Genomic DNA, 20956 nt, shown 5'->3' on the forward strand with positions numbered 1-20956 from the left:
GACATTATCATTTGATGGAGGTGGTACAATTATTAGTAATTATTTCCTCCAGTCAACAGTTATCTGAGCTGAACCAATCATCAACTGGTCTATTGACTATTTGATACATTACAAATGAATTAGTCTGAAAAACTGAATGACATCACTCATGTTCCCTGATTCAATCCTCTCTCCTCCAGACTCTCTCATACTTACCAAGCTCACCAGCTGATGCCTCCCTCTTCAGCTTGTCCTCCTGGGTCTCATGTTGTAAATACCGTGATCCTGAGGCTATGGTGTAAAACAGAGGTGAGTTCTGTGTGGTAGACTACATCACTACATACAGAACAAACAGGACCAATCAGATTTCTCCTGTCACTCAAGCCTCCCTCATGTAGGGACTGTGGGCACTAATGAGATCTGGTTAACTTCATAAATAATGTTGTTTTGTTATTGTCCTATCTCCGATCAAATGATTATGTTCATTGTTAGTGATAACCAGCATTGGGCTCTATGGCAGATACAGGATATTGTGTCAGGAGGCAGGGTTCTATGGAATATACATTCAGTAGAATCTGAAGAACATCTGACATCTTAATCCAACCTACCTTGAGAACATTTGGGGAGAGTTTTGATAAATGTAAAGAAACTGATTTAATCCGTAGCCTTGAAGAAGACACACTGCTGTTCACAAGGCTTGCAGTTTTTATAGTATCAGATTAACACTCTGGTCTGTTCTTTGTCTTGTGTTATTGGTTGTCAATAAACAAAACACACAAATAAGTAAATACTCACTTCTTGCTGATCATCCATTATCCAAGATGGAGAGTCATGAATAATGATCAACGTAAGCTTAACTTTGCAACGTAAGCTTAACTTTCTGAACATTCGAGACGTGTAGTCCACTTGTCATTCCAATCTCCTTTGCATTAGCGTAGCCTCTTCTGTAGCCTGTCAACTATGTGTCTGTCTATCCCTCTTCTCTCCTCTCTGCACAGACCATACAAACGCTTCACACCGCGTGGCCGCCGCCACTCTAACCTGGTGGTCCCAGCGCGCACGACCCACGTGGAGTTCCAGGTTTCCGGCAGCCTCTGGAACTGCCGATCTGCGGCCAACAAGGCAGAGTTCATCTCAGCCTATGCTTCCCTCCAGTCCCTCGACTTCTTGGCACTGACGGAAACATGGATTACCACAGATAACACTGCTACTCCTACTGCTCTCTCCTCGTCTGCCCACGTGTTCTCGCACACCCCGAGAGCTTCTGGTCAGCGGGGTGGTGGCACTGGGATCCTCATCTCTCCCAAGTGGACATTCTCTCTTTCTCCCCTGACCCATCTGTCTATCGCCTCCTTTGAATTCCATGCTGTCACAGTTACCAGCCCTTTCAAGCTTAACATCCTTATCATTTATCGCCCTCCAGGTTCCCTTGGAGAGTTCATCAATGAGCTTGACGCCTTGATACGTTCCTTTCCTGAGGATGGCTCACCTCTCACAGTTCTGGGTGACTTTAACCTCCCCACGCCTACCTTTGACTCATTCCTCTCTGCCTCCTTCTTTCCACTCCTCTCCTCTTTTGACCTCACCCTCTCACCTTCCCCCCCTACTCACAAGGCAGGCAATACGCTTGACCTCATCTTTACTAGATGCTGTTCTTCCACTAATCTCATTGCAACTCCCCTCCAAGTCTCCGACCACTACCTTGTATCCTTTTCCCTCTCGCTCTCATCCAACAGTTCCCACACTGCCCCTACTCGGATGGTATCGCGCCGTCCCAACCTTCGCTCTCTCTCCCCCGCTACTCTCTCCTCTTCCATCCTATCATCTCTTCCCTCTGCTCCAACCTTCTCCAACCTATCTCCTGATTCTGCCTCCTCAACCCTCCTCTCCTCCCTTTCTGCATCCTTTGACTCTCTATGTCCCCTATCCTCCAGGCCGGCTCGGTCCTCCCCTCCTAATCCGTGGCTCGACGACTCATTGAGAGCTCACAGAACAGGGCTCCGGGCAGCCGAGCGGAAATGGAGGAAAACTCGCCTCCCTGCGGACCTGGCATCCTTTCACTCCCTCCTCTCTATATTTTCCTCTTCTGTCTCTGCTGCTAAAGCCACTTTCTACCACTCTAAATTCCAAGCATCTGCCTCTAACCCTAGGAAGCTCTTTGCCACCTTCTCCTCCCTCCTGAATCCTCCTCCCCCCCCCCCCTCCCTCTCTGCGGATGACTTCGTCAACCATTTTGAAAAGAAGGTCGACGACATCCGATCCTCGTTTGCTAAGTCAAACGACACCGCTGGTTCTGCTCACACTGCCCTACCCTGTGCTTTGACCTCTTTCTCCCCTCTCTCTCCAGATGAAATCTCGCGTCTTGTGACGGCCGGCCGCCCAACAACCTGCCCGCTTGACCCTATCCCCTCCTCTCTTCTCCAGACCATTTCCGGAGACCTTCTCCCTTAGCTCACCTCGCTCATCAACTCATCCTTGACCGCTGGCTACGTCCCTTCCGTCTTCAAGAGAGCGAGAGTTGCACCCCTTCTGAAAAAACCTACACTCGATCCCTCCGATGTCAACAACTACAGACCAGTATCCCTTCTTTCTTTTCTCTCCAAAACTCTTGAACGTGCCGTCCTTGGCCAGCTCTCCTGCTATCTCTCTCAGAATGACCTTCTTGATCCAAATCAGTCAGGTTTCAAGACTAGTCATTCAACTGAGACTGCTCTTCTCTGTGTCACGGAGGCGCTCCGCACTGCTAAAGCTAACTCTCTCTCCTCTGCTCTCATCCTTCTAGACCTATCGGCTGCCTTTGATACTGTGAACCATCAGATCCTCCTCTCCACCCTCTCCGAGTTGGGCATCTCCGGCGCGGCCCACGCTTGGATTGCGTCCTACCTGACAGGTCGCTCCTACCAGGTGGCATGGCGAGAATCTGTCTCCGCACCACGTGCTCTCACCACTGGTGTCCCCCAGGGCTCTGTTCTAGGCCCTCTCCTATTCTCGCTATACACCAAGTCACTTGGCTCTGTCATATCCTCACATGGTCTCTCCTATCATTGCTATGTAGACGACACACAATTAATCTTCTCCTTTCCCCCTTCTGATAACCAGGTGGCGAATCGCATCTCTGCATGTCTGGCAGACATATCAGTGTGGATGACGGATCACCACCTCAAGCTGAACCTCGGCAAGACGGAGCTGCTCTTCCTCCCGGGGAAGGACTGCCCGTTCTATGATCTCGCCATCACGGTTGACAACTCCATTGTGTCCTCCTCCCAGAGCGCTAAGAACCTTGGCGTGATCCTGGACAACACCCTGTCGTTCTCAACTAACATCAAGGCGGTGACCCGTTCCTGTAGGTTCATGCTCTACAATATTCGCAGAGTACAACCCTGCCTCACACAGGAAGCGGCGCAGGTCCTAATCCAGGCACTTGTCATCTCCCGTCTGGATTACTGCAACTCGCTGTTGGCTGGGCTCCCTGCCTGTGCCATTAAACCCCTACAACTCATCCAGAACGCCGCAGCCCGTCTGGTGTTCAACCTTCCCAAGTTCTCTCACGTCACCCCGCTCCTCCGCTCTCTCCACTGGCTTCCAGTTGAAGCTCGCATCCGCTACAAGACCATGGTGCTTGCCTACGGAGCTGTGAGGGGAACGGCACCTCCGTACCTTCAGGCTCTGATCAGGCCCTACACCCAAACAAGGGGACTGCGTTCATCCACCTCTGGCCTGCTCGCCTCCCTACCTCTGAGGAAGTACAGTTCCCGCTCAGCCCAGTCAAAACTGTTCGCTGCTCTGGCACCCCAATGGTGGAACAAACTCCCTCACGACGCCAGGTCAGCGGAGTCAATCACCACCTTCCAGAGACACCTGAAAACCCACCTCTTTAAGGAATACCTAGGATAGGATAAAGTAATCCTTCTAACCCCCCCCCCCTTAAAAGAGTTAGATGCACTATTGTAAAGTGGTTGTTCCACTGGATATCATAAGGTGAATGCACCAATTTGTATGTCGCTCTGGATAAGAGCGTCTGCTAAATGACTTAAATGTAAATGTATGTAAAACATAATGTATTAGTTATTATTGTTCATTGAATTTCTGTCTCATTACATAATTTAATGAAATACCATACATCATATTGGAATGACTGTTCATCACATTCATTACTAATGTACATCTAGGGAAAGGGATGTAAGCAGCACTACTATGTGAGCAGTCTGAGAATGACTGAATGCTTCATAATAAGACATCAAGCTGATTCTATTTTAATGTTTGTGTGTGAAATGTTGAGCTATATGGCAGATATATTGTGGGAGGACTACGTGAAATGGTAACCTCTATAGCAGATATATTGTGGGAGATCTATGATATGAAAATTCTGGATAATTTGAAGAACATCTATACATCTTAATCCAACCTACCTTGAGAACATTTGGGGAGAGTATTGATAAATGTAAAGAAACTGATTTAATTTGTAGCCTTGAAGAAGACACACTGCTGTTCACAAGGCCTATAGTCTGTATAGTATCAGATGAACACTCTGGTCTGTTCCTTGTCTTGTATTATTGGTTGTCAATAAACAAAACAGACAAATAAGTAATTACTCACCGTCGTCTGATCATCCATTATCCAAGATGGAGAGTCATGAATAATGATCATGGAAAACAGAATACATTAGTTATTATTGTTCATTGAATTTCTGTCTCATTACATAATTTAATGAAATACCATACATCATATTGATATGACTGTTCATCACATTCATTACTAATGTACATCTAGGGAAAGGGATGTAAGCAGCACTACTATGTGAGCAGTCTGGGAATGACTGAATGCTTCATAATAAGACATCAAGCTAAATTCAAGATGATTCTATTTTCATTTTGGTGTGTGAAATGTTGAGCTATATGGCAGATATATTGTGGGAGGTTTATGGTATTGCTCCTGATCATCCATTATCCAAGATGGAGAGGAATGAATATTGATAATGTATTACAAAATGTATGAGTTATTACAGTTACATTCAATCCAATTTCAGTCACATGACATTATTCAATCAAATACCATACATCATATTGGAATGACTGTTCATCACATTCATTACTAATGTACATCTAGGGAAAGGGATGTAAGCAGTGTTACTATTGGAACAGTCTAAACATCACAGAATGATTCATACTAGGACATCAAACTGAATTCATGTCACGTTCGTTGAAAGATGGATTGGACCAAGGTGCAGCGTGGTAGGCGTACATCATCAATTTATTAAATCAACACCAAAAACAAGAAAGAATAAACGACACGTAAAGTTTTGTAGCGCTAACACAGCAACTAACCAAAGACAAGAACCATACCCGGCCAACATAGAAACAGACAAACTAGAATGCCCACCCAAATCATACCCTGACCTAACCAAATAGAGAAATAAAAAGGCTCTCTAAGGTCAGGGCGTGACAATTCAAGCTGATTCCATGTTCATTTTGGAGTGTGATATGTTGACCTCTGTAGCAGATATATTGTGGGAGGACTATGATATGAAAATTCTGGATAATTTGAAGAACATCTATACATCTTAATCCATCCTACCTTGAGAACATTTGGGGAGAGTATTGATAAATGTAAAGAAACTGATTTAATTTGTAGCCTTGAAGAAGACACACTGCTGTTCACAAGGCCTGTAGTTTTTATAGTATCAGATTAACACTCTGGTCTGTTCTTTGTCTTGTGTTATTGGTTGTTAATAAACATAACAGACAAATAAGTAATTACTCACCTAATACTGATCATCCATTATCCAAGATGGAGAGTCATGAATAATGATCATGTAAAACAGAATGCATTAGTTATTATTGTTCATTGAATTTCTGTCTCATTACAATAATTTAATGAAATACCATACATCATTTTGGAATGACTGTTCATCACATTCATTACTAATGTATATCTAGGGAAAGGGATGTAAGCAGCACTACTATGTGACCAGTCTGAGAATGACTGAATGCTTCATAATAAGACATCAAGCTAAATTCAAGCTGATTCTATTTTCATTTTGGTGTGTGAAATGTTGAGCTCTATAGCAGATATATTGTGGGAGGACTATGTGAAATGTTGACTTCTATGGCAGATATATTGTGGGAGGACTATGGTATGTAAATTCAGAAGAATTTTAAGAATATCTATACATCTTAATCCAACCTACCTTGAGAACATTTGGGGAGAGTATTGATAAATGTAAAGAAACTGATTTAATTTGTAGCCTTGAAGAAGACACACTGCTGTTCACAAGGCCTGTAGTTTTTATAGTATCAGATTAACACTCTGGTCTGTTCTTTGTCTTGTGTTATTGGTTGTCAATAAATGAAACAGACAAATAAGTAATTACTCACGCTGTTCTGATCATCCATTATCCAAGAAGGAGAGTCATGAATAATGATCATGTAAAACAGAATGCATTAGTAATTATTGCTCATTGAATTTCTGTCTCATTCCATAACATAATGAAATACCATACATCATATTGGAATGACTGTTCATCACATTCATTACTAATGTACATCTAGGGAAAGGGATGTAAGCAGCACTACTATGTGAGCAGTCTGAGAATGACTGAATGCTTCATAATAAGACATCAAGCTAAATTCAAGATGATTCTATTTTAATGTTGGTGTGTGAAATGTTGACCTATATGGCAGATATATTGTGGGAAGTTAATGGTAATGCTCCTGATCATCCATTATCCAAGATGGAGAGGAATGAATATTGATAATGTATAACAAAATGTATGAGTTATTACAGTTACATTCAATCCAATTTCAGTCACATTACATTATTCAATCAAATACCATACATCATATTGATATGACTGTTCATCACATTCATTACTAATGTACATCTAGGGAAAGGGATGAAAGCAGTGCTACTATTGGAACAGTCTAAACATCACAGAATGCTTCATACTAGGACATCAAACTGAATTCATGTCACGTTCGTTGAAAGATGGATTGGACCAAGGTGCAACGTGGTAGGCGTACATCATCAATGTATTAAATCAACACCAAAAACAAGAAAGAATAAATGACATGTAAAGTTTTGTAGAGCTAACACAGCAACTAACCAAAAACAAGAACCATACCCGGCCAACAAAGAAATAGAAAAACTAGAATGCCCACCCAAATCAAACCCTGACCTAACCAAATAGAGAAATAAAAAGGCTCTCTAAGGTCAGGGCGTGACAATTCAAGCTGATTCCATGTTCATTTTGGAGTGTGATATGTTGAGCTCTATGGAAGAAATATTGTGGGAAGGCTATGTGAAATGGTGACCTCTATAGCAGATGTATTGTGGGAGGACTATGTGAAATATTGACCTCTATGGCAAATATATTGTGGGAGGACTATGTGAAATATTGACCTCTATGGCAGATATATTGTGGGAGGACTATGTGAAATGGTGACCTCTATAGCTGTCACGTTCCTGACCTGTTTTCTGTTAATTTTGTATGTGTTTAGTTGGTCAGGGCGTGAGTTGGGGTGGGCATTCTATGTTTTGTGTTTCTATGATTAGGTCACTTGTAATTAGCCTTATATGGTTCTCAATCAGGGACAGGTGTTTGACGTTTCCTCTGATTGAGAACCATATAAAGGCTGGCTGTTCACAATGTTTGTTTGTGGGTGGTTGTCTTCCGTGTCTGTGTCTGTGCACCGCGTTCTTCGTGTTATGTAAGTTCGTTTGTTCGGGTCTGTTTGACTTCGTTTATTATTTTGTATATTCTCAAGTATGTTTAGTTTTCGTCATGTTTAATAAATTTTCATGTCGTATCACAACGCTGCGTTTTGGTCAAATCCCTACTCCTCCTCTTCGTCTTAAGAGGAGGAGGACAACCGTTACAATAGCAGATATATTGTGGGAGGACTATGTGAAATATTGACCTCTATGGCAGATATATTGTAGGAGATCTATGATATGAAAATTCTGGATAATTTGAAGAACATCTATACATCTTAATCCAACCTACCTTGAGAACATTTGGGGAGAGTATTGATAAATGTAAAGAAACTGATTTAATTTGTAGCCTTGAAGAAGACACACTGCTGTTCACAAGGCCTGTAGTTTTTATAGTATCAGATTAACACTCTGGTCTGTTCGTTGTCTTTTGTTATTGGTTGTCAATAAACAAAACAGACAAATAAGTAATTACTCACCAATTGCTGATCATCCATTATCCAAGATGGAGAGTCATGAATAATGATCAGGTAAAACAGAATGCATTAGTTATTATTGTTCATTGAATTTCTGTCTCATTACATAATTTCATGAAATACCATACATCATATTGGAATGACTGTTCATCACATTTATTACTAATGTACATCTAGGGAAAGGGATGTAAGCAGTGCTACTATTGGAAAAGTCTAAACATCACAGATTGATTCATACTAGGACATCAAACTGAATTCAAGATGATTCCATGTTCATTTTGGAGTGTGAAATGTTGACCTCTATGGCAGATATATTGTGGGAGATCTATATGAAATATTGACCTCTATGGCAGATATATTGTGGGAGGGCAATGTACAATATCGACCACTATGCTAGCTGTATTTTGTGGGAGGACTATGTGAAATATTGACCTCTATAGCAGATATATTGTGGGAGGACTATGTGAAATGTTGACCTCTATCGCAGATATATTGTGGGAGATCAATGTGAAATGTTGACCTCTGTAGCAGATATATTGGGGGAGGGCTATGGGAAATGATGACCTCTATAGCAGATGTATTGTGGGAGGACTATGTGAAATATTGACATCCATGGCAGATGTATTGTGGGAGATCTATATGAAATATTGACCTCTATGGCAGATATATTGTGGGAGGGCTTTGGGAAATATTGACCTCTATGGCAGATATATTGTGGGAGGGCTTTGGGAAATATTGACCTCTATGACAGATATATTGTGGGAGGGCAATGTACAATATCGACCACTATGCCAGCTGTATTTTGTGGGAGGACTATGTGAAATATTGACCTCTATGGCAGATATATTGTGGCAGGACTATGTGAAATATTGAACTCTATGACAGATATATTGTGGGAGGGCAATGTACAATATCGACCACTATGCCAGCTGTATTTTGTGGGAGGACTTTGGGAAATATTGACCTCTATGGCAGATATATTGTGGCAGGACTATGTGAAATATTGACCTCTATGGCAGATATATTGTGGGAGGGATATTGTATATCAAATCTGGATAATTTGAAGAACATCTATACATCTTAATCCAACCTACCTTGAGAACATTTGGGGAGAGTATTGATAAATGTAAAGAAACTGATTTAATTTGTAGCCTTGAAGAAGACACACTGCTGTTCACAAGGCCTGTAGTTTTTATAGTATCAGATTAACACTCTGGTCTGTTCGTTGTCTTTTGTTATTGGTTGTCAATAAACAAAACAGACAAATAAGTAATTACTCACCAATTGCTGATCATCCATTATCCAAGATGGAGAGTCATGAATAATGATCAGGTAAAACAGAATGCATTAGTTATTATTGTTCATTGAATTTCTGTCTCATTACATAATTTCATGAAATACCATACATCATATTGGAATGACTGTTCATCACATTTATTACTAATGTACATCTAGGGAAAGGGATGTAAGCAGTGCTACTATTGGAAAAGTCTAAACATCACAGATTGATTCATACTAGGACATCAAACTGAATTCAAGATGATTCCATGTTCATTTTGGAGTGTGAAATGTTGACCTCTATGGCAGATATATTGTGGGAGATCTATATGAAATATTGACCTCTATGGCAGATATATTGTGGGAGGGCAATGTACAATATCGACCACTATGCTAGCTGTATTTTGTGGGAGGACTATGTGAAATATTGACCTCTATAGCAGATATATTGTGGGAGGACTATGTGAAATGTTGACCTCTATCGCAGATATATTGTGGGAGATCAATGTGAAATGTTGACCTCTGTAGCAGATATATTGGGGGAGGGCTATGGGAAATGATGACCTCTATAGCAGATGTATTGTGGGAGGACTATGTGAAATATTGACATCCATGGCAGATGTATTGTGGGAGATCTATATGAAATATTGACCTCTATGGCAGATATATTGTGGGAGGGCTTTGGGAAATATTGACCTCTATGGCAGATATATTGTGGGAGGGCTTTGGGAAATATTGACCTCTATGACAGATATATTGTGGGAGGGCAATGTACAATATCGACCACTATGCCAGCTGTATTTTGTGGGAGGACTATGTGAAATATTGACCTCTATGGCAGATATATTGTGGCAGGACTATGTGAAATATTGAACTCTATGACAGATATATTGTGGGAGGGCAATGTACAATATCGACCACTATGCCAGCTGTATTTTGTGGGAGGACTTTGGGAAATATTGACCTCTATGGCAGATATATTGTGGCAGGACTATGTGAAATATTGACCTCTATGGCAGATATATTGTGGGAGGGATATTGTATATCAAATCTGGATAATTTGAAGAACATCTATACATCTTAATCCAACCTACCTTGAGAAAATTTGGGGAGAGTATTGATAAATGTAAAGAAACTGATTTAATTTGTTGCCTTGAGGAAGACACACTGCTGTTCACAAGGCCAGTAGTTTTTATAGTATCAGATTAACACTCTGGTCTGTTCCTTGTCTTGTATTATTGGTTGTCAATAAACAAAACAGACAAATAAGTAATTACTCACCGTCGTCTGATCATCCATTATCCAAGATGGAGAGTCATGAATAATGATCATGTAAAACAGAATGCATTAGTTATTATTGTTCATTGAATTTCTGTCTCATTACATAATTTAATGAAATACCATACATCATATTGGAATGACTGTTCATGACATTCATTACTAATGTACATCTAGGGAAAGGGATGTAAGCAGCACTACTATGTGAGCAGTCTGAGAATGACTGAATGCTTCATAATAAGACATCAAGATAAATTCAAGCTGATTCTATTTTAATTTTGGTGTGTGAATTGTTGAGCTATATGGCAGATATATTGTGGGAGGTTTATGGTAATGATCCTGATCATCCATTATCCAAGATGGAGAGGAATGAATATTGATAATGTAAAACAAAATGTATGAGTTATTACAGTTACATTCAATCCAATTTGAGTCACATTACATTATTCAATAAAATACCATACATTTACATTTACATTTACATTTAAGTCATTTAGCAGACGCTCTTATCCAGAGCGACTTACAAATTGGAAAGTTCATACATATTCATCATATTGATATGACTGTTCATCACATTCATTACTAATGTACATCTAGGGAAAGGTATGAAAGCAGTGCTACTATTGGAACAGTCTAAACATCACCGATTGATTCATACTAGGACATCAAACTGAATTCAAGCTGATTCCATGTTCATTTTGGAGTGTGATATGTTGACCTCTATGGCAGATATATTGTGGGAGAACCACGTGAAATGTTGACCTCTATTGCAGATATATTGTGGGAGATCTATATGAAATATTGACCTCTATGGCAGATATATTGTGGGAGGGCAATGTACAATATCGACCACTATGCCAGCTGTATTTTGTGGGAGGACTTTGGGAAATATTGACCTCTATGGCAGATATATTGTGGCAGGACTATGTGAAATATTGACCTCTATGGCAGATATATTGTGGGAGGGATATTGTATATCAAATCTGGATAATTTGAAGAACATCTATACATCTTAATCCAACCTACCTTGAGAACATTTGGGGAGAGTATTGATAAATGTAAAGAAACTGATTTAATTTGTTGCCTTGAGGAAGACACACTGCTGTTCACAAGGCCAGTAGTTTTTATAGTATCAGATTAACACTCTGGTCTGTTCCTTGTCTTGTATTATTGGTTGTCAATAAACAAAACAGACAAATAAGTAATTACTCACCGTCGTCTGATCATCCATTATCCAAGATGGAGAGTCATGAATAATGATCATGTAAAACAGAATACATTAGTTATTATTGTTCATTGAATTTCTGTCTCATTACATAATTTAATGAAATACCATACATCATATTGGAATGACTGTTCATCACATTCATTACTAATGTACATCTAGGGAAAGGGATGTAAGCAGCACTACTATGTGAGCAGTCTGAGAATGACTGAATGCTTCATAATAAGACATCAAGCTAAATTCAAGATGATTCTATTTTAATGTTGGTGTGTGAAATGTTGACCTATATGGCAGATATATTGTGGGAAGTTAATGGTAATGCTCCTGATCATCCATTATCCAAGATGGAGAGGAATGAATATTGATAATGTATAACAAAATGTATGAGTTATTACAGTTACATTCAATCCAATTTCAGTCACATTACATTATTCAATCAAATACCATACATCATATTGATATGACTGTTCATCACATTCATTACTAATGTACATCTAGGGAAAGGGATGAAAGCAGTGCTACTATTGGAACAGTCTAAACATCACAGAATGCTTCATACTAGGACATCAAACTGAATTCATGTCACGTTCGTTGAAAGATGGATTGGACCAAGGTGCAACGTGGTAGGCGTACATCATCAATGTATTAAATCAACACCAAAAACAAGAAAGAATAAATGACATGTAAAGTTTTGTAGAGCTAACACAGCAACTAACCAAAAACAAGAACCATACCCGGCCAACAAAGAAATAGAAAAACTAGAATGCCCACCCAAATCAAACCCTGACCTAACCAAATAGAGAAATAAAAAGGCTCTCTAAGGTCAGGGCGTGACAATTCAAGCTGATTCCATGTTCATTTTGGAGTGTGATATGTTGAGCTCTATGGAAGAAATATTGTGGGAAGGCTATGTGAAATGGTGACCTCTATAGCAGATGTATTGTGGGAGGACTATGTGAAATATTGACCTCTATGGCAAATATATTGTGGGAGGACTATGTGAAATATTGACCTCTATGGCAGATATATTGTGGGAGGACTATGTGAAATGGTGACCTCTATAGCTGTCACGTTCCTGACCTGTTTTCTGTTAATTTTGTATGTGTTTAGTTGGTCAGGGCGTGAGTTGGGGTGGGCATTCTATGTTTTGTGTTTCTATGATTAGGTCACTTGTAATTAGCCTTATATGGTTCTCAATCAGGGACAGGTGTTTGACGTTTCCTCTGATTGAGAACCATATAAAGGCTGGCTGTTCACAATGTTTGTTTGTGGGTGGTTGTCTTCCGTGTCTGTGTCTGTGCACCGCGTTCTTCGTGTTATGTAAGTTCGTTTGTTCGGGTCTGTTTGACTTCGTTTATTATTTTGTATATTCTCAAGTATGTTTAGTTTTCGTCATGTTTAATAAATTTTCATGTCGTATCACAACGCTGCGTTTTGGTCAAATCCCTACTCCTCCTCTTCGTCTTAAGAGGAGGAGGACAACCGTTACAATAGCAGATATATTGTGGGAGGACTATGTGAAATATTGACCTCTATGGCAGATATATTGTAGGAGATCTATGATATGAAAATTCTGGATAATTTGAAGAACATCTATACATCTTAATCCAACCTACCTTGAGAACATTTGGGGAGAGTATTGATAAATGTAAAGAAACTGATTTAATTTGTAGCCTTGAAGAAGACACACTGCTGTTCACAAGGCCTGTAGTTTTTATAGTATCAGATTTACACTCTGGTCTGTTCTTTGTCTTGTGTTATTGGTTGTCAATAAACAAAACAGACAAATAAGTAATTACTCACCCAATTCTGATCATCCATTATCCAAGATGGAGAGTCATGAATAATGATCATGTAAAACAGAATGCATTAGTTATTATTGTTCATTGCATTTCTGTCTCATTACATAATTGAATGAAATACCATACATCATATTGGAATGACTGTTCATCACATTCATTACTAATGTACATCTGGGGAAAGGGATGTAAGCAGCACTACTATGTGAGCAGTCTGAGAATGACTGAATGCTTCATAATAAGACATCAAGATAAATTCAAGCTGATTCTATTTTAATTTTGGTGTGTGAAATGTTGAGCTATATGGCAGATATATTGTGGGAGGTTTATGGTAATGCTCCTGATCAACCATTATCCAAGATGGAGAGGAATTCATATTGATAATGTATTACAAAATGTATGAGTTATTACTGTTAGATTCAATCCAATTTCAGCCACATTACATTATTCAATCAAATAACATACATCATATTGATATGACTGTTCATCACATTCATTACTAATGTACATCTAGGGAAAGGGATGTAAGCAGTGCTACTATTGGAACAGTCTAAACATCACAGAATGATTCATACTAGGACATCAAACTGAATTCATGTCACGTTCGTTGAAAGATGGATTGGACCAAGGTGCAGCGTGGTAGGCGTACATCATCAATTTATTAAATCAACACCAAAAACAAGAAAGAATAAACGACACGTAAAGTTTTGTAGCGCTAACACAGCAACTAACCAAAAACAAGAACCATACGCGGCAAACAAAGAAATAGAAAAACTAGAATGCCCACCCAAATCATACCCTGACCGAACCAAATAGAGAAATAAAAAGGCTCTCTAAGGTCAGGGCGTGACAATTCAAGCTGATTCCATGTTCATTTTGGAGTGTGATATGTTGAGCTCTTTGGAAGAAATATTGTGGGAAGGCTATGTGAAATATTACCTCTGTAGCAGATATATTGTGGAAGGACTATGTGAAATGGTGACCTCTATAGCAGATATATTGTGGGAGGACTATGTGAAATATTGACCTCTATAGCAGATATATTGTGGGAGGACTATGTGAAATATTGACCTCTATGGCAGATATGTTGTGGGAGGACTATGTGAAATATTGACCTCTATGGCAGATATATTGTGGGAGATCTATGATATGAAAATTCTGGATAATTTGAAGAACATCTATACATCATAATCCAACCTACCTTGAGAACATTTGGGGAGAGTTTTGATAAATGTAAAGAAACTGATTTAATTTGTAGTCTTGAAGAAGACACACTGCTGTTCACAAGGCCTGTAGTTTTTATAGTATCATATTAACACTCTGGTCTGTTCTTTGTCTTGTGTTATTGGTTGTCAATAAACAAAACAGACAAATAAGTAATTACTCACGTAATGCTGATCATCCATTATCCAAGATGGAGAGTCATGAATAATGATCATGTAAAACAGAATGCATTAGTTAATATTGTTAATTGAATTTCAGTCTCATTATTTAATTTCATGAAATACCAAACATCATATTGGAATGACTGTTCATCACATTCATTACTAATGTACATCTAGGGAAAGGGATGTAAGCAGTGCTACTATTGGAACAGTCTAAACATCACAGAATGATTCATACTAGGACATCAAACTGAATTCATGTCACGTTCGTTGAAAGATGGATTGGACCAAGGTGCAGCGTGGTAGGCGTACATCATCAATTTATTAAATCAACACCAAAAACAAGAAAGAATAAACGACACGTAAAGTTTTGTAGCGCTAACACAGCAACTAACCAAAAACAAGAACCATACCCGGCCAACAAAGAAATAGAAAAACTAGAATGCCCACCCAAATCATACCCTGACCTAATCAAATAGAGACATAAAAAGGCTCTCTAAGGTCAGGGCGTGACAATTCAAGATGATTCCATGTTCATTTTGGAGTGTGATATGTTGAGCTCTATGGCAGAAATATTGTGGGAGGGCTATGTGAAATATTGACCTCTATGGCAGATATATTGTGGGAGATCTATGATATGACAATTCTGGATAATTTGAAGAACATCTATACATCTTAATCAACCTACCTTGAGAACATTTGGGGAGAGTATTGATAAATGTAAAGAAACTGATTTAATTTGTAGCCTTGAAGAAGACACACTGCTGTTCACAAGGCCTGTACTTCTTTATAGTATCAGATTAACACTCTGGTCTGTTCTTTGTCTTGTGTTATTGGTTGTCAATAAACAAAACAGACAAATAAGTAATTACTCACGTGGTGCTGATCATCCATTATCCAAGAAGGAGAGTCATGAATAATGATCATGTAAAACAGAATGCATTAGTTATTATTGTTCATTGAATTTCTGTCTCATTATTTAATTTCATGAAATACCAAACATCATATTGGAATGACTGTTCATCACATTCATTACTAATGTACATCTAGGGAAAGGGATGTAAGCAGTGCTACTATTGGAACAGTCTAAACATCACAGAATGATTCATACTAGGACATCAAACTGAATTCATGTCACGTTCGTTGAAAGATGGATTGGACCAAGGTGCAGCGTGGTAGGCATACCTCATCAAGTTATTAAATCAACACCAAAAACAAGAAAGAATAAACGACACGTAAAGTTTTGTAGCGCTAACACAGCAACTAACCAAAAACAAGAACCATACCCGGCCAACAAAGAAATAGAAAAACTAGAATGCCCACCCAAATCATACCCTGACCTAACCAAATAGAGAAATAAAAAGGCTCTCTAAGGTCAGGGTGTGACAATTCAAGATGATTCCATGTTCATTTTGGAGTGTGATATGTTGAGCTCTATGGGAAAAAATATTGTGGGAAGGCTATGTGAAATGGTGACCTCTATAGCAGATATATTGTGGGAGAAGTATGTGAAATATTGACCTCTATGGCAGATATATTGTGGGAGGGCAATGATGTGAAAATTCTGTATAATTTGAAGAACATCTATACATCTTAATCCAACCTACCTTGAGAACATTTGGGGAGAGTATTGATAAACGTAAAGAAACTGATTTAATTTGTAGCCTTGAAGAAGACACACTGCTGTTCACAAGGCCTGTAGTTTTTATAGTATCAGATTAACACTCTGGTCTGTTCTTTGTCTTGTATTATTGCTTGTCAATAAACAAAACAGACAAATAAGTAATTACTCACCTCGTACTGATCATCCATTATCCAAGATGGAGAGTCATGAATAATGATCATGTAAAACAGAAAACATTAGTTATTATTGTTGATTGAATTTCTGTCACATTACATAATTTAATGAAATACCATACATCATATTGATATGACTGTTCATCACATTCATTACTAATGTACATCTAGGGAAAGGGATGTAAGCAGTGCTACTATTGGAACAGTCTAAACATCACAGAATGATTCATACTAGGACATCAAAATGAATTCAACCTGATTCCATGTTAATTTTGGAATGTGAAATGTTGACCTCTATTGCAGATATATTGTGGGAGATCTATGATATGAAAATTCTGGATAATTTGAAGAACATCTATACATCTTAATCCAACCTACCTTGAGAACATTTGGGGAGAGTATTGATAAATGTAAAGAAACTGATTTAATTTGTAGCCTTGAAGAAGACACACTGCTGTTCACAAGGCCTGTAGTTTTTATAGTATCAGATTAACACTCTGGTCTGTTCTTTGTCTTGTGTTATTGGTTGTCAATAAACAAAACAGACAAATAAGTAATTACTCACCCAGGAAATGTTCTGATCATCCATTATCCAAGATGGAGAGTCATGAATAATGATCATGTAAAACAGAATACATTAGTTATTATTGTTCATTGAATTTCTGCCTCATTACATAATTTAATGAAATACCATACATCATATTGATATGACTGTTCATCACATTCATTACTAATGTACATCTAGGGAAAGGGATGTAAGCAGTGCTACTATTGGAACAGTCTGAACATCACAGAATGATTCATACTAGGACATCAAACTGAATTCATGTCACGTTCGTTGAAAGATGGATTGGACCAAGGTGCAGCGTGGTAGGCGTACATCATCAATTTATTAAATGAACACCAAAAACAAGAAAGAATAAACGACACGTAAAGTTTTGTAGCGCTAACACAGAAACTAACCAAAAACAAGAACCATACCCGGCCAACAAAGAAATAGAAAAACTAGAATGCCCACCCAAATCATACCCTGACCTAACCAAATAGAGAAATAAAAAGGCTCTCTAAGGTCAGGACGTGACAATTCAAGATGATTCCATGTTCATTTTGGAGTGTGATATGTTGAGCTCTTAGCAGAAATATTGTGGGAGAACTACGTGAAATGTTGACCTCTATAGCATACATATTGTGGGAGATCTATGATTTGAAAATTCTGTGTAATTTGAAGAACATCTATACATCTTAATCCAACCTACCTTGAGAACATTTGGGGAGAGTATTGATAAACGTAAAGAAACTGATTTAATTTGTAGCCTTGAAGAAGACACAGTGCTGTTCACAAGGCCTGTAGTTTTTATAGTATCAGATTAACACTCTGGTCTGTTCTTTGTCTTGTATTATTGCTTGTCAATAAACAAAACAGACAAATAAGTAATTACTCACCTCGTACTGATCATCCATTATCCAAGATGGAGAGTCATGAATAATGATCATGTAAAACAGAAAACATTAGTTATTATTGTTGATTGAATTTCTGTCACATTACATAATTTTATGAAATACCATACATCATATTGGAATGACTGTTCATCACATTCATTACTAATGTACATCTAGGGAAAGGGATGTAAGCAGCACTACTATGTGAGCAGTCTGAGAATGACTGAATGTGTCACGTTCCTGACCTGTTTTCTGTTAGTTTTGTATGTGTTAGCTGGTCAGGACGTGAGTTTGGGTGGGCAGTCTATGTTATGTGTTTCTATGTTTGTTTAAGGGTGACCTGATATGGCTCTCAATTAGAGGCAGGTGGTTTTCATTTCCTCTGATTGAGAGTCATATTAAGGTAGGTGTTTTCACATTGTTTGTTGTGGGTGGTTGTCTCCTGTGTCTGTGTCAGTGTATGTTACGCCACACGGGACTGTTTTCGGTTTTGTTTGTTCGTTCGTTTTATGTAGTCAGTTTTCCTGTTTATGCGTTCTTCGTGTTTCATGTAAGTTCGTCGTTCAGGTCTGTCTACGTCGTTTATTGTTTTGTAACATTTCAAGTGTTCTTCGTGTTTTCGGTTTGTTTAATAAACACTATGTCATTATACAACGCTGCGCCTTGGTTCAATCCCTGCTCCTCCTCTTCGGAGGAAGAGGAGAACCGTTACAGAGCCACCCACCGATCCAGAACCAAGCAGCGTGAGTTCGAGCAGTGGACATGGGAGGACGTGTTAAATGGAAAAGGTCGCTACACATGGGAGGAGATCCGAGCTGGAAGAGATCGCCTTCCATGGGAACGGCTGGAGGCGATTAGGAGAGCGGAGGCAACGGGAGAGAGAGACCGGATTTATGAAGGTATGCACGGAAGCCCGTGAAGAAACCCCAAAAATTTATTGGGGGGGGGCTAAGAGGTAGTGGGTCAAGAGCAGGTAGGAGACCTGCGCCCACTTCCCAGGCTAACCGTGGAGAGCGGGAGTACGGCAGATGCCGTGTTACGCAGTAGAGCGCACGGTGTCTCCTGTACGTGTGCATAGCCCGGTGCGGGTTATTCCACCTCCCCGCACTGGTAGGGCTAGTTTGAGCGTTGAGCCGGATGTCATGAAGCCCGCCCTACATATTTGGCCACCAGTACGTCTCCTCGGGCCGGCTTACATGGCACCAGCCTTACGCATGGTGTCCCCGGTTCGCCTACATAGCCCGGTGCGGGTTATTCCACCTCCCCGCACTGGTCGGGCGACGGGGAGCATTCAACCAGGTAAGGTTGGGCAGGCTAAATGCTCAAGGGAGCCAGTACGCCTACACGGTCCGGTATTTCCGGCGCTACCTCCCCGCCCCAGCCCAGTACCACCAGTGCCTCCACCACGCACCAGGCTTCCAGTGCGTTTTCAGAGCCCTGTTCCTCCTCCACGCACTCTTCCTATGGTGCGTGTCTCCAGCCCAGTGCCTCCAGTTCCGGCACCACGCACTAAGCCACCTGTGCGTCTCCAGAGCCCTGTACACACTGTTCCTTCTCCCCGTACTCGTCCTGATGTGCATGCCCTCAGCCCGGTGCCACCAGTGCCGGTACCACGCACCAGGCAAATAGTACGCTTTGAGAGTTCAGTGTGCCCTGTCCCTGCTCCCCGCACTAGCATGAAGGTGCGTGTCCTTAGCCCGGTGCCTCCAGTTACGGCACCAAGCACCAGGTCTACAGTGCGCCTTATCCGGCCAGAGCCATTCGTCTCCCCAGCGCCATCTGAGCCATCCGTCTCCCCAGCGCCATCTGAGCCATCCGTCTCCCCAGCGCCATCTGAGCCATCCGTCTCCCCAGCGCCATCTGAGCCATCCGTCTCTCCAGCGCCATCTGAGCCATCCGTCTGCCCAGTGCCGTCTGAGCCATCCGTCTGTCCCGAGCCATTAGAGCCGCCCGTCTGTCCCGAGCCGTCAGAGCCGATAGTCAGTCAGGAGCCGCTAGAGCCATTCGTCAGACAGGATCTGCCAGAGCCGCCAACCAGACAGGATCTGCCAGAGCCGCTAACCAGACAGGATCTGCCAGAGCCGCCAACCAGACAGGATCTGCCAGAGCCGCCAACCAGACAGGATCTGCCAGAGCCGCCAACCAGACAGGATCTGCCAGAGCCGCCAACCAGACAGGATCTGCCAGAGCCGCCAGTGAGCCATGAGCAGCCAGAGCCGTCAGCGAGCCATGAGCGTCTAGAGCCGTCAGCGAGCCATGAGCGTCCAGAGCCGCCAGTGAGCCATGAGCGTCCACAGCCGTCAGCCAGCCATGAGCGTCCAGAGCCGTCAGCCAGCCATGAGCGTCCAGAGCCGTCAGCCAGCCATGAGCGTCCAGAGCCGTCAGCCAGCCATGAGCGTCCAGAGCCGTCAGCCAGCCATGAGCGTCTAGAGCCGCCAGTGAGCCATGAGCGTCCAGAGCCGCCAGTGAGCCATGAGCGTCCAGAGCCGTCAGCCAGCCCGGAGCTGCCAGTAATCCGGAACTGCCCCTCAGTCCAGAGCTGTCTCTCTGTCCGGAGCTGCTTTTCAGTCCGGAGTTGCCCCTCTATCC

At 40.9% G+C, this 20956-nt stretch overlaps 1 protein-coding gene across 3 annotated transcripts in view; it reads right to left on the minus strand.

The window, feature by feature from the left end:
- LOC139577306 (trichohyalin-like) overlaps positions 1 to 998 on the minus strand; it is a 38809-nt gene extending 37811 nt beyond the window's left edge. For all 3 annotated transcript variants that reach the window (XR_011675254.1, XR_011675255.1, XM_071404315.1), the window contains exon 1: positions 196 to 998. The gene's annotated coding sequence lies outside the window, so the exon portion shown is untranslated. The remainder of the gene's footprint in view (positions 1 to 195) is intronic.
- Positions 999 to 20956: the final 19958 nt, after the last annotated feature.

Source organism: Salvelinus alpinus, chromosome 5 (genome assembly GCF_045679555.1).
Source record: "Salvelinus alpinus chromosome 5, SLU_Salpinus.1, whole genome shotgun sequence".
NCBI classification, from domain to species: Eukaryota; Metazoa; Chordata; class Actinopteri; order Salmoniformes; family Salmonidae; genus Salvelinus; species Salvelinus alpinus.